The sequence below is a fragment of the Mustela erminea genome, chromosome 12, assembly GCF_009829155.1.
Source record: "Mustela erminea isolate mMusErm1 chromosome 12, mMusErm1.Pri, whole genome shotgun sequence".
NCBI lineage: Eukaryota > Metazoa > Chordata > Mammalia > Carnivora > Mustelidae > Mustela > Mustela erminea.
In genome coordinates, this window is record NC_045625.1 from 8,252,651 (window position 1) to 8,268,093 (window position 15,443).

Sequence of the window (15,443 nt, forward strand, 5' to 3'; positions counted from 1 at the left end):
TCAACTTCTTCAGTGGGAAAATGCATTCTGGCAGGCCTGAAGTACCTGCCATGGCCTCGGGCACTACCCAGCAGGAAAGGGACTCCGCAGTGCCCAGAAACAAACACCCCTGCCCTCAGAGCACACGGCTGTTGAAACAAGAGTGCATGTGACAAGGGAGAGAGTGCCTGACAGGCCCCAAAGCAGAGGCAGCCTCTCGGCGACCCACTGACACAGAGGAGCATCCTACACGGAGAGGGGGTCACTGAAAAGGCCCCCGTCGCTGGTTTCTGTCCTCCAAAGCAGCCCCTTTCTCCACACCTCCACCTCTCACTCCTCACCCAGGTGAGTGGCTGCACCATCTCCTCCACAGACGAAAGCTGACTTCAGCTCTCCTGGGCCCCTCTTTTAACCTAAATGTTTCTGTATCTTCTCCAGGTCCTCTGCGCCCACCTCTGAGAGAGGCAGCTAGCCGCCTGCAACCCAGAGCCAACCCCTGGCCTGGGACTGGGGCTCAGCAACCCCCTTCCTAGTAACCCCAATCTCTTCGACTCTCTTGGTCCTACCCTCTACCTGAGAACACCTGCCATCCTCCTCAGTCTTCAAAAGAGCTCTGACCCTTGAACTCCAGGCTGCTTCCCATCAGACACCCTGACCTCCTCAGTACCACACCCCATCACTACCAGCCACTGGGTAACACTCTACCTAAGCAGTGTAGCTGCTCCCTCCCAGGCCACCAAGACCTCCCAATTTGCTGAGGCTACTGGCCTCAGGCTCTCCCACCTCTTGGTGGCTTTTTACATAGTTCACTAGGCCCTACTTCTGGAAACTCCTCCTATCCCCTTAGTCTCTCCGGCCTCCTCCACTGCTTTTGTCCTCTCCCCTTTCAGAGCTTCCCGGCAGCCCTTGCCCCTGGAGGCCTGGCCCCAGCTTCACCGCTACCTCCTGTGTCTCACACTTTATGCTGCAGCAACAAGAAAACCAACCCAAACACAGAATACCCACTGAACTGCTTGAGGCTCACCCACTCACCCACCTGTTTCCCACCTGCTTCCCGCAGCCAGGCTCTGCTCAGGCTGCCCCCCTGTTATGACCCCGAGCCTCGGCTCACCAAACTTCCAGACCCCTCACCAACAGCTGAGAATTATTAAGCCAACACCTCTAAAATACATATGTTTATTTGTAAGTTAAACATACATTCTAATGTACCAAAGTGTTCCATACATTATAAAAGAAATGATTACAGCAATAAAGATGAAATAAATAAGGTAAAATGATTATTTTACATTATTCACCAACAGTACAACAGTACACCTTCATTCTCATTAATTAAGTTTTAATAGGAGCATGTGACTCATATGCTTCCTTTTTCCAGTGTTTTTTTAAGATTTTATTTATTTGAGAAAGAGAGCATTAGCTGGGAAAGGGGCAGAGGAAGAGGGAGAAGCAGGTTTGCCAATGAGCAGGGAGCCCTACACAGGGCTTGATCCCAGGACCCTGAGATCATGACCTGAGCCAAAGGCAGATACTTAACTGCCTGAGCCACACAGGCACCCCTCTGTCAGTGTTTTAAATACACTTTCTACAGGGGCACCTGGCAGCTCAGTTAGTAGCACGTGCGACTTGATCTCAGGCTCCACACTAGGCATGGAGCCTACTTAAACACACTTTCTACAGATGTGCAATATACATACAGAAAAGTGCACACAGCATAAGTGCACACATCCAAGCATTCTCAGAGTGAATACATGCACCCAACAGCCAGACAGAGAGAAGGAACATCACCAGCCACCCCCGTCCGGAACCCACTACATCCCCTTCTACCACACCCCACCCCCCAAGGACAGCCACTGTTCTCATTTCTAACAGCGTAGATGAGTTCTGTTCAAACCTTAAATGAATGGGATCACAGAGTTTATAATCTTTGTGTCCGAACGAATACTGTACCTGGGACATTCATCCTGATCTTTCATTGAATTGTTATTCATTAACTCTTACTGACTACAGCTGTCCACTGTGGGAGTTTACCACATGTATGTGTCCATTCTACTGCTGATGGACACCAGGATTTTCCAGCCTGGCCTATGATAGGTGGTGCTGCTCCAAACATTCTTGAGAAAGACATTGGGTACACATTCGTATGCCTTTCTACAGGGTTGACACCCTGGAGCGGAATTGCTAGGTCGCAAGTAAGTGTATGTTCAGCTTCAGGAGAGGATCGTCTACCCACGTGGCTGACACAGTTTACACTCCCGCCAGCAGGGCCTGTGAGTTCTGGCTGTTCCACATCCTCTCCAGCATGTGATATGGTTTTGGTTTTGTTTTCATTATAACCACCCTGGCGGATAAGATATCACAAAGTAAGTATTACAGTTCCTTGTAAAGATGGGGAGAGTGAAATTAAGTGCCTCTCTCAAGATCACAAACGTAAGGGGAGTCAGAGCAGAATTTCAGGTCTTTGGACTTCAAAACAGGTACTGTTTCCATTTGCAGAGAAATACTGTTTCCAACGTAACAAGAGGCTATAGCACTAATAAAAGAACATGCTTCTAGACTACACCCACGGACTATGCCCATCCAAACACCCAGCTCATGACAGGAAAAGCAGCATAAAATGGTCTACCAATCCAACTTTGAGACAGACACATAGAAAAAGTCAAGACATATATACCCCAAGCATTAATAAGAAGATGATGACTGATAAAAAAGAAAAAAATCTTGCCATTTGCAACAACACGGATGGACACAGAGGGTACTATCATGCTAAGTGAAATAAGCCAGACAGAGAAAGATAAATACCATATGATTCCACTTATATGCAGAATCTTAAAACAAAACAAAACAAAACAAAACACCCAAACTCTTAAATACAAAGAACAAACTGGTGGTTGCCAGACCAGAGGTGAGGATGGGGTCATGGGTAAAGAGGTGAAAGGGATTAAGAGGTTCAAACTTTCAGTTATAAAATAAGTAAGTCAACACCAAAATAAAAAGCATTTATACAGCAAAGGAATCCATCAACAAAACGAAAGGCCAGCCTAGTGAATGGGAAAAGATAGTTGTAAACGACATATCCAATAAAGTGTAATACCCAAAGTATATAAAGAACTTATATACCTCAACACCAAAAACACCCCAAACAATCAGATTTTAAAATGCCCAAGGGATCTGAATAGGTATCTTTCTAAAGAAAATATACAAATAGCCAGGGGCGCCTGGGTGGCTCAGTGGGTTAAGCCTCTGCCTTCGGCTCAGGTCATGATCTCAGGGTCCTGGGATTGAGCCCACATCGGGCTCTCTGCTTGGAAGGGAGCCTGCTTCCTTCTCTCTCTCTGCCTGCTTCTCTGCCTACTGGTGATCTGTCAAATAAATAAAATCTTTAAAAAAAAAAGAAAAAGAAAATATACAAATGGTCAACAGACACATGAAAAGATGCTCAGTATCACTCATCATCAAGGAAATACAAATCCAAACCACAGAGAGATATCACCTCACACCCGTCAGAATAGCTAGTATCAAACAAGACAGGAAATAACAAGTGTTGGCAAGGATATGGAGAAAAGCAAGCCCTTGTTCACTGCTGATAGGAATGTAAATTGTTGCAGTCACTGTGGAAAAGAAAACACTTATGGAGGTTCCTCAAACAATTAAAAATAGAAATACCATATGATCCAGTAATTCTACTACTGGGTATTTACCCAAAGAAAACAAAAACACTAATTAAAAAAGAGACATAGACCCATATGTTTGTTGCAGCATAATTTACAATAGCCAAGACATGGAAGGAGCTCAACTGTCCACTGAGAGAAGAATGGATAAAGAAAATAGAGCATACATATATACACAATGGAATATTATTCATCCATAGAAGAGAATGTGATCTTGCCATCTGTGACAACATGGATGGACCTAGATGATATCATGCTAAGTGAAGTCAGAGAAAGACTAATACAATACGATTTTGCTTACAAGGAGAACCTAAAAAACAAATCAGACTCTTAAATACAGAAAACTGATGGTTGCCAGAGGGGAAGTGGGTGGGTGACAAGCAAAATAGGTAAGGGGGATTAAGAGGTACAAAGTACTGGAACAGTATTAAATAAGTATTAAGTAAAATAAGTTACAAGGCTACCTGGGTGGCTCAGCTGTTAAGCGGCTGCTTTGGCTCAGGTTATGATCCCAGGGTCCTGGGATCAAGCCCCGTGTAGGGCTCCCTGCTCAGCTGGAAGCCGACTTCTCCCTCTCCCATGCCCCCTACTTATGCTCCCTCTCCCACTGTGTCTCTCTCTGTCAAATAAATAAGATCCTTAAAAAAAAAGTTACAGAGATAAAAAGTAAAGCACAGGGAATACATTCAATAATAACTGCAATCATAATGTATCATGACAGATGGTAATTACATTTATCATGATGAGCACTGAGTAATGTATAGACTTGTCAAATCACTAACCACTAAAAAAAAAAAAAAAAAATCACTAACCACTATGTTATACACCCGAAACTAATACAACATTGTATGTCAACTATATTTCAACAATTAAAAAAAAAAAAGAAAAAACAGATAATGGCTGCTTTTTAATTTTTTTGGTTTTTTTTTTTTTTTTTTTTTTTTTTACTTTTCTACAATTAATATTTAACAATAAAGAAAAGAGGAAGAGAAGTCCAAAACAGTGGAGTAGGAGACCTTAGTTTCCTCTGGTCCCAGGAATTCAGCTAAATAGCTATCAAATAACTCTGAACACCCGTGAACTCAACCAGAGGTCAAAGAAAAGAATAGCTGCAACTCTACAAATAGAAAAATGACAACTTTCTGCAAAAACAACAAGACGGGAAAACATACCTCAAAAAAGAGAAGAGGCAATACTGACTGCCAGGGACCTAGTCAGTATGGACGTAAGTAAGAAGTCATAATAAGAGTTCAGAATAACAATTATAAAGATACTAGATGGGCTTGAAAAAAGCAGAAGACACTAGAAAATTCCTTTCTGGAGAAACAAAGGAACTAAAATCTAACCAAGTTGAAATAAAAAAGGCTATTAATGAGATGTAATTTAAAAAAATGGAGACTCTGACTGCTAGGATAAATGAGGCAGAAGAGAAAAATAGTGATATATTAGACAAAATGATGGAGCATAAAGAAGCTGAGAAAAAAAGATAAACAACTACTGGATCATGAGGGAAGAATTCGAGAGATAAGAGACACCATAAAGCAAAACAATATGAGAATAATTGGGATCCTAGAAGAAGAGGAAAGAGAGAGGGGCAGAAGGTACATTGGAGCAAATTACAGTGGAGAACTTCCCTAATCTGGGGAAGGAAACAGGCATCCAAGTCCAGGAGGCACAGAGAACTCCCCTCAAAATCAATAAAAATAAGCCAACACCCTGACATATAATAGTGAGACCTGCAAATCTCAGACAAAGAGAAAATCCTGAAAGCAGCTCAGGACAACAGACCTGTAACCTACAAGGGTAGAAACATTAGATTTGGCAGCAGACCTATCCACAAAGAGCTGGCAGGCCTGAAAAGACTGGCATGATACATTCAAGGTGCTAAATGAGAAAAGTATGCAGCCAAGAATACTTTATCCAGCTAGGATGTCATTCAAAATAGAAAGAGTGGGGCACCTGGGTGGCACAGTGGGTTAAGCCTCTGCCTTCGGCTCAGGTCATGGTCTCAGGGTCCTGGGATCAAGCCCCACATTGGGCTCTCTGCTCATCAGGGAGCCTGCTTCCCTCCCTCTCTCCCTCTGCCTGCTTCTCTGCCTACTTGTGATCTCTGTCTGTCAAATAAATAAATAAAATCTTTAAAAAAAAAATAGAAAGAGTGGTAAAAAGCTTCCATGATAAACAGAAACTAAAAGAACCTGTGCCCACCAAACCAGCCCTACAAGAAATATTAAAAGGGATCCTTTAAGCAAAAAGAGAGCCCAAAAGTACCACAGATCAGAAAGGAACACAGACAATATACAGAAACAGTCATTTTACAAGTAATACAATGGCACTAAATTCATATCTTTCAATAGTTACTTGGAATGAAATGGACTAAATGCCCCAATCAAAAGACACAGTATACCAGTTTAGATTAAAAAAAAAAAAAAAAAAAAGCAAGATCCATCGATATGCTGTCTGAAAGACACTCATTTTAGACCCAAGGAAACCTCCAGACTTAAGGTGAGGGGGTGGAAAACCATTTATCATGCTAATGGACATCAAAAGAAAGCTGGGGTAGCAATCCTTATATCAAACAAATTAGATTTTAAACCAAAGACTGTAATAAGAGACAAGAAAGGACACTATATCATAATTAAGGGGTCTATCCAACCAAAAGATCTAACAATTATAAATATTTATTCCCCTAACATGGGAGCAGCCTATTATATATGCCCATTAATAACAAAATTAAAGAAACACATCGATAATAGTAGTAATAATAGGTGACTTTAACACCCCACTCATTGCAATGGACAGATCATCTAAGGAGAAGATGAACAAGGAAACAAGGGCTTTGAATGACACACTGGACCAGATGGACTTCACAGATATATTCAGAACATTCCATCCTAAAGCAACAGAATACATATCCTTCTTGAGTGCACACGGAACATTCTCCAGAATAGATCACGTACTGGGTCACAAATCAGGTCTCAACTGGTACCAAAAGATCTGCATCATTCCCTGCCTATTTTTGTACTACAGTGCTTTGAAACTAGAGCTCAATTACAAGAAGAAATTTGGAAAGAACACTAAAAAATGGAGGCTAAAGAGCATCTTATTAAAGAATGAATGGGTCAACCAGGAAATTAAAGAAGGATTTAAAAAATTCATGGAAATAAATGAAAATGAAAACACAACTGTTCAAAACCTTTGGGATGTAGCAAAGGCAGTCCTAAGAGGGAAGCATTACAGACTTTTTCTTTGTTTTTCAAGAAACAAGAAAGGTCTCAAATACATAACCTAAACTTAACATCTAAAGGAGCTAGAGAAAGAACAGCAATAAAACCTAGCAGGAGAAGAGAAATAATAAAGATTAGAGCAGAAATCAATGAAATGAAACCAAAAGAACAGCAGAACAGATCAATGAAACTAGGAGCTGGTTCTCTGAAAGAATTTTGAAGATTGATAAACCCCTGGCCAGACTTATCAAAAAGAAAAAAGGAAGGACCCAAATAAATAAAATCCTGAATGAAAGAGGAGACATGACAACCAACACCAAAGAAATACAAACAATTTTAAGAACATATTATGAGCAACAATATGAAAAAAAAAAAATAGGCAATCTGAAAGAAATGGGTCCATTCTTAGAGAGTATAAACTACCAAAACTGAAACAGGAAGAAATAGAAAACATGAATAGACCCATAACCAGCAAGGAAACTGAAGCACTATTCAAAAAAATATCTCCCAACAGGGGTGCCTGGGTGGCTCAGTGGGTTGAGCATCTGCCTTCAGCTCAGGTCATCATCTCAGGGTTCTGGGATCGAGACCTGAATCAGGCTCTCTGCTCAGCAGAGAGTCTGCTTCTCCCTCCCTCTCTGCCTACTTGTGATCTCTCTCTCTCTCTCTCTCTCTGTCAAATAAATAAATAAATAATCTTTAAAAAAAAAAATCTCCCAACAAACAGGAGTCCAGGGCCAGATGGCTTCCCAGGGGAATTCTACCAAACATTTAAAGAAGAATTAATGCCTATTCTTCTGAAGCTGTTTCAAAAAATTGAAATGGAAGGAAAACTTCCAAACTCTTTTTATGAGGCCAGTATTACCTCCTCAATCCCAAAACCAAAGACCCCACCAAAAAGGAGAATTACAAACCAATATCTCTGATGAACATGGATGCCAAAATTCTCAACAAAATACCAGCCAATAGGATCCAACAGTATATTAAAAGGATTAGGCACCATGACCAAGTGGGATTTACTCCTGGACTGCAAGGGTTGTTCAACATCCATGAATCAATCAATGTGATACACTATATAAATAAAGAAAGGACAAGAACCATATGATCCTCTCAAAAGATGCAGAAAAGGTATTCGACAAAGTACAGCATCCTTTCTTGATTAAAACTCTTCAAAATGTAGTGACAGAGGGAACATACCTCATTATCATAAAAGCCATATATTAAATGCCTACAGTGAATATCATTCTCAATGGGGAAAAACTGAGCTTTTCCCCAAAGGTCAGAACATGGCAGAGATGTCCACTATCACTACTGCTGCTCAACATAGTACTAGAAATCCTAGCCCCAGCAATTAGACAACAAAAAGAAATAAAAGGCATCTGGTATGTGGAAAATCCACAAGACTCCACCCCAAAATTGCTAGACTCATATGGGAATTCAGAAACATGGCAGGATATAAAAATTACTGCACAAAAATCAGTTGCATTTCTATAAACTAAAAATGAGACAGAAGAAAGAGAAATTAAGGAGTCGATCCCATTTACAATTGCATCCAAAACCATAAGATAACCTAGGAATAAACCTAACCAAAAAGGCAAAGGATCTATATTCAGAAAAGTATAGAACACTAATGAAAGAAATTGAGAGAGACACAAAGAAATGGAAAAACGGGGGAGCCTGGGTGGCTCAATTGGTTAAGCAGCTGCCCTGGGCTCAGGTCATGATCCTGGGGTCCTGGGATTGAGCCCTACACCAGGCTCCCTGCTCAGTGGGAAGTCTGCTTCTCCTTCACCCTCTGTCCCTCCTCCTGCTCATTCTCTCTCTCAAATAAAGAAAATCTTTAAAAAAAGGAAAGAAAGAAATGGAAAAACGTTCCATGCTCATGGACTGAAAAAACAAATATTGTTAAAATGTCTATGCTAGGGGCGCCTGGGTGGCTCAGTGGGTTAAAGCCTCTGCCCTCGGCTCAGGTCATGATGCCAGGGTCCAGGGGTCGAGCCCCGCATCAGGGTCTCTGCTCAGCAGGGAGCCTGCTTCCTCCTCTCTCTCTCTCTGTCTGCCTCTCTGCCTACTTGTGATCTCTGTCTGTCAAATAAATAAAAATAAAATCTTAAAAAAAAAATGTCTATGCTACCTAGAGCAATCTACACAGTCAAAGCAATTACTACCAAAATATCATTAGCTTTTTTCACAGAGCTGAAACATATAATCATAAAATTTGTATGGAACCAGAAAAAAACCCTGAATAGCCAAAGGGATGTTGAAAAAGCAAAGCAAAGCTGGTGGCATCACAATTCCAGACTTCAGGTTCTATTACGAAGCTGTAATGATCAAGACAGTATGGTATTGGTATAAAAACAGATGCACCAATCAATGGAGCAGAATAGGGAATCCAGAAATGGACCCTCAACTCTGGTCAACTAATCTTCAACAAAGCAGGAAAGAATGACTATCCAATGGAAAAAGGACAGTCTCTTCAATAATGGTGTTGGGAAAACTGGACAACCACATGCAGAAGAATGAAACTGGACCATTTCCTTAAACCATTCACAAAAAATAGACTCAAAATGGATGAAAGACCTAAATCTGAGACAGGAATCCATAAAGATCCTAGAGAACACAGGCAGCAACGTCTGTGATTTCGCCCACAGCAACTTCTTGCTAGACACATCTCCAAAAGTAAGGGAAACAAAGGCAAAAATGAACTATTGTGACTTCAAGATAAAAAGCTTTTGCACAGTAAAGGAAAGAGTCGACAAAACCTAAAGATAGCCAACAGAATAGAAGAAGTATTTGCCAATGACACATTAGATAAAGGGCTAGTATCCAAAATCTATAAAGAACTTATCAAATTCAACACCCAAAGAACAAATAATCCAATCAATAAATGGGCAGGAGACATGAAAAGACAATTCTCCAAAGAAGGTACAGACACACACAAAAAATGTTCAACATCACTCAGCACTATGGAAATACAAATCAAAACTACAATAAGATATCACCTCACACGGGTCAGAATGGCTGAAATTAACAATACAGGAAACAAAAGATGTTGCTGAGGATGTGGATAAAGGGGAACCCTCCTACACGGTCGGTGGGAATGCAAGCTGGTGCAGCCACTTTGGAAACAGCATGGAGGTTCCTCAAAAAGTTGAAAATAGAGCTACCCTACGACCCAGCAATCACACTACTGGGTATTTACCCCAAAGATACAAATGTAGTGATCTGAAGGGGCACATGCATCCCAATGTTTACAGCAGCAATGTCCACCATAGCCAAACTATGGGAAGAACCCAAATGTCCATCAACAGATGAGTAGATAAAGAAGATGTAGGAGATACATACGCGTGTGCACACACACACACACACACACACATTGGAATATTACTCGGCCATCAAAAAATGAAATCTTGCCATTTGCAATGATGTGGATGGAACTAGAGGGTATCATGCTAAGCGAAATAAGTCAACCAGAGAAAGATAATTATCATATGATCTCACTCATAAGTGGAATTTAGAAAACAAAACAGAGGATCATAGGGGAAGAAAGGAAAAAATAAAACAAAATGAAAGCAGAGAGGGAGACAAATCATAAGAGACTCTTAATCACAAGAAACAAACAGGGCTGCTGGAGGGGAAGGAGGTGGGGGTGGGGTAAGCGGGTGACAGATATTAAGGAAGGCACGTGATGTAATGAGCACTGGGTATTATGTAAGACGGATGAAACACTGACCTCTACCTCTGAAACCAATAATACATTTTATGTTAATTAACTGAATTTAAATACTACAAATGGGGAAAACAATAAAATTAAAAATAAAAAAATAAGGAAAAGAACTATTTTTCTTAAAGATTTAATGTATTTATTTGAGAGAAAGAGAATGAGAGATAGCAAGCATGAGAGGGGAAAGGTCGGAGGGAGAAGCTCCCCGCCGAGCAGGGAGCCCGATGCCCGACTCGATCCCAGCATTTCAGGATCATGATCGGAGTCGAAGGCAGCCAGTCAACCAACTGAGCCACCCAAGCGCCCCGGAAAAGAACTATTTTTTTAATTGAGACATAATTACATACCATAAAATGGGCCCTTTTAAATGTAGAACTCAGCAGGTTTTAGCATATTCACTAAGTTGTATGGTCATCCTCTCTACCTAATTCCAGAATATTTTCATCAGCCCCAAAAGAAACCCTGTACCAGTTAGCACTCAATCCTATTCCATCATCTCCCTGGCAGCCACTAACCTACTGTCTCCACAGATTTGCTTCTTCTAGACATTTCATAAAAACAGAATCATGCAGTATGGGCCTTTCGTGTCTGGTTTCTCTAGAATGCATCCAGGTTCATCCACATTGCAGCAGGAATCAGTACTCTGTTATTTTGTAGCTAAATAATACTGCATCCTGCGGATGTGCCCAGCTCTGTGTAGTATGAATAACACTGCTACTGCTATGAACATGCCCGTCCAAGTTTTCACTAAGTGTTTGTTTTCAGTTCTCGTGGGTACATACCTAGCAATGGAATTATTCGGTCACAAGGTAACTTGATGTTTAATTTTTTAAGAAACTGCCAAATTGTTTTCCAAAGAATTTACACCATTTTACATTTCCATCAGCAATACGCCCTCCTACAGAATGACAGTGCAGGGGGTGCCTGGGTGGCTCGGTCAGTTAAGCGGCTGCCTTTGGTTCAGTTCATGCTCCTGGGGTTCCGGGATTGAGCCCCGCATTGGGATCCTTGCTCAGTGGGGAGTCTGTTTCTCCTTCCTTTGCCACTCCCCACCACTTGTGTGCTCGCCCTCTCTCTCTCTCAAATAAATAAATAAAATCTTAAAAAAAAAAAATTAAGGTGCCAAGCAAACCTCTCAGGGCAGTTCAAAAAGATGAGGCCCAGAGGAGTCACCACCAAAGTGGCCCCAGGCATACTGTACACCTGCACAGCACTTTATTGGCTAGAAAACACACGCCCAGGCAGACTGGCGGGCAGAGAGCTTGCTTTCAAATCTTTTATTCCCCCGTGTCCGTAGAGTTCTGTATAGGGCAGAGTGTGCTCATGTGCACAGGAAAAAGCAGGATTTCCTGCTTTTTCTGTTAATTATGGCTTCATGTTATATCTTCTCACCATGATTTCATGTGTATTATATTTCACACTCATCATCACAACTACTACTTTGAAATCATTTTATACTTCAATGGTTCCACTCTCACTGCCGGTCCTTTCCTTCTTTGACTTGCCCATGGACGGTCTTTTATATTAATTCATCTCTCAGTGACACAAGCATGCTTTCCAGTATTTTCCCCCCAAATGGTGCATGGGTGTAGCAAAAGCTACACATAAGGTATGCCCTTGCACAACTGAAAAGAATTTCTGTTACCATCCAACAGGAACTAAAACGGGACAGAGAATAAAATTCTTTGGTCACGGCAATTTCCCTCAGAACTCAATGGGCACTGCCTCCCTGCTCTCCGGCTCCTATGCTGTAGGTAAGTCTGAGCCTAGCTAAATTTTTTTTCTTTGATTTCCTCACCTCCTGCCCAGATGCTAGTGGTATCCTCTCCTTATTCTTGAAGTGAAAAAATTACTTCACCTGGCTATTTAAGGTGGTAGCTAATTTTTGCTAATTTTGCCTAGTTCTCAATGAGCCATTATAATCTACATATTCGGGTCCTTCTTCCGTTCAGAAAGCTCATGGCTTCCTTCTATGCCATGTGTGCCCGTCTCCAGTCAGGTCCATCATCCACATCTGGGGCCTCCTCTGCTACTTTCTCGTCCCTTCTGAGAGCACCAGTGTCCTCCTCCTGAGGCCCTTTCTCGGCAGTGCCACAATTCCAGATGCGGGCACCATGTGCTTTATCTCCTTATGTGCTCTGAGTCCACAAGCCCCTTCCTCGTCTCTGTCTGCTGATTCATCATCGTCTCACCTTTCACAGCATCGAGAACTTCTTGAGAGGACAAAGAAGATGATGTTTGAAGCTGGGAAACCATTTTCCCAAAGCTTGCTTTTCCTCTTTTTCCCGCATGCCTTTGCTCATTTCCCTTGATCCTGAGTGCCTCCTCTCTAGTGCTCCTTTTCGTTTTTGTTCATTTTCAGTTGAGGACAGGTGAGGTCTGGCCCGATATCTACCCAAAAATTGTAGACAGATTCTCTTTGGTCCCCTCTCTATTCACCCTAATGCACTCAAGGCTTCTCAGACAAGGCTGTGGGTGAAGGCCCGGCACAGCATCTGTCACTCAGCACCTGGGACCACACTTCAGTGACTGCCTTCCTATCTCTTGCCTCAGTTTCCTCTTCTATAACACTGGAAAGCTGAGCTCACCTTTAAACATCACCAGGCTCTACATTTTTTTATAGTACTCTTATAAGTCATACAGATTTAAACTTTCATTTTAGTTTGGAGTCAATTATCCAGGATTTTATTAAATACATGTATAAGCAAGTAATAACCTATTTCTTAAGAAAACTTGCTATACTTTTTTTAAAGTTAAGCAAACCACAAATGTTAAGCTCAAGAAATAGATTTCATTTGATTACACATAAGAAAAAAGAGAATTACAAATAATTTACCAAAAGCTAGCAGAGTACATGCCCTAGGGAAGTACTGGGTATAAAATGTATATAAGAAAAGAAAAAAAAAAAAAGAACGAAAGAAAAGAAAAGCAGACAAGAAGCTATACACAAGCAACGGAGAATTAGTCTTTCCTTGTCAGTCTGCCCAGCATCCCATCCATTCTAGAACCTTCTGTCTTGTCTAAACACTGAAGACCAGGTAGAATGCACTGTGATAACTATGTCATTGCTGGGCTTGTCTTTTCAGAGCCTACAGACATTATAAGGGTTAATATTGGTCAAGAGTTTTTAATTTTTTTTTTTTTAAGATTTTATTTGTTTGTTTGACAGACAGAGATCACAAGTAGGCAGAGAGGCAGGCAAAGAGGCAGGCAGAGAGGGAGGGGAAAGCAGGATCCCCGCTGAGCAGGGAGCCTGATGTGGGGCTTGATCCCATGACCCCGAGTTCATGACCCGAGCAGAAGGCAGAGGCTTTAATCCACTGAGCCACCCAGGTGCCCCAAGAGTTTTTAATTTTTATTATTAAATTTTATAAATTTTATTTATATAAATTTTATTAAGTTTTAATTTTTATTTTATTTATTTATTTGATACAGAGAGATCACAAGTAGGCAGAGAGGCAGGCAGAGAGAGGGGGGAAGCAGGCTCCCTGCCGAGCAGAGAGCCCGACACAGGGCTCGATCCCAGGACCCTGAGATCATAACCCAAGCCGAAGGCAGAGGCTCAACCCACCAAGCCACCCAGGCGCCCCTGGTCAACCATGTGTTTTTATTGGCACATACTCTGCACACATTATCTCATTTAATCCCAGCAACCACCTGTTAGGGGCTCTCCTCCAGGGTCTCTGGCACTCCCACATGTCCCGCTGGGCATACCAAGAATGCAAGGTCCTGACCACCTTTAACCAGCCCATTTTTCAGGGTTGTGCCTGGGGGGATGAGACACTGTCTCCCTCAGGGCTGAAAAGCAGGCTTACTTACTGCCTGCTATAAAGCCACAGGTCCCCCAGATCAGTGTTTCCCAGCTGTGACAGCACACAGCATCCATCCCAACCCATGGCATCACCCCCATGGGAAGTGGGGGTAAGGGAAATGGACATACACACTGATGCTAGTAATAAAGTCCTTTGTCTGTGACTCAGGCATTACACAAAGATAGAAAGTAGACAGGGGAAGTTCTGCCTCCTAACTCCTCCCAACCCGAGTCATGCAGCCCACCTCTTCTAGATCCCACGACAGAGCTCAGCATACATCTTCCTGTCTTTAACTCCAGGTTTCTCCTTTCACTAACACTCAGCTGGAGTTTCCACTGCAACAGGAGGTCAAGCAATTCTTTCTAGCTTTGAAAGCCAAGTGGCCCAACAATGTAATAATCGTTCCCTCCCTCGCCATTGTGTAACTTCTGATGGCTCATGAATTAAGCTACTGGACAAGTTAGGGGAAAAAAAAAAAAAAACCCACTTCTTTTCCAGTCTAGTTTCCTGCTCTTACCTAAGCACCATATAGAATTAATAAATTATTGGGGCACCTGGATGGCTCAGTGGGTTGAGGCCTCTGCCCTCAGCTCAGGTCATGATCCCAGGGTCCTGGGATCAAGCCCCGAATCGGGCTCTCTGCTCAGTAGAGAGCCTGCTTCCTCCTCTCTCTCTCTCTCTCTGCCTGCCTCTCTGCCTACTTGTGATCTCTGTCTGTCAAATAAATAGATAAAATCTTAAAAAAACAAGAATAAATTATTGCTTTCTTGTAAGTTGTGAAGGTTCAACCATTTATAGGCCATATATACCTGGTTAATCTCTACTCTGAGACTCCACATCTGTTAAACAGGGCCAGTAATGGTGAAGCTGGCCCCCAATAGCCATCTTCTTCTCCTTCTTTAGTAACAGAAATTCTGGTTTTTAGATGGACATATGGTTACCTTGAATAGAGATTACATTTCACAACCTCCTTTATTGTTCAGTGTAGCCATATGGTAAAGATCAGGCCAATGGGCTGCAAAAACTATCATGC

The 15,443-nt window shown here is 41.9% G+C and overlaps 1 protein-coding gene across 6 annotated transcripts in view; it reads right to left on the minus strand.

The window, feature by feature from the left end:
- Window positions 1-15,443, minus strand: part of RALGPS1 (Ral GEF with PH domain and SH3 binding motif 1) — a 273,366-nt gene that overhangs the window by 243,112 nt on the left and 14,811 nt on the right. The gene's annotated exons all lie outside the window — the stretch shown is intronic.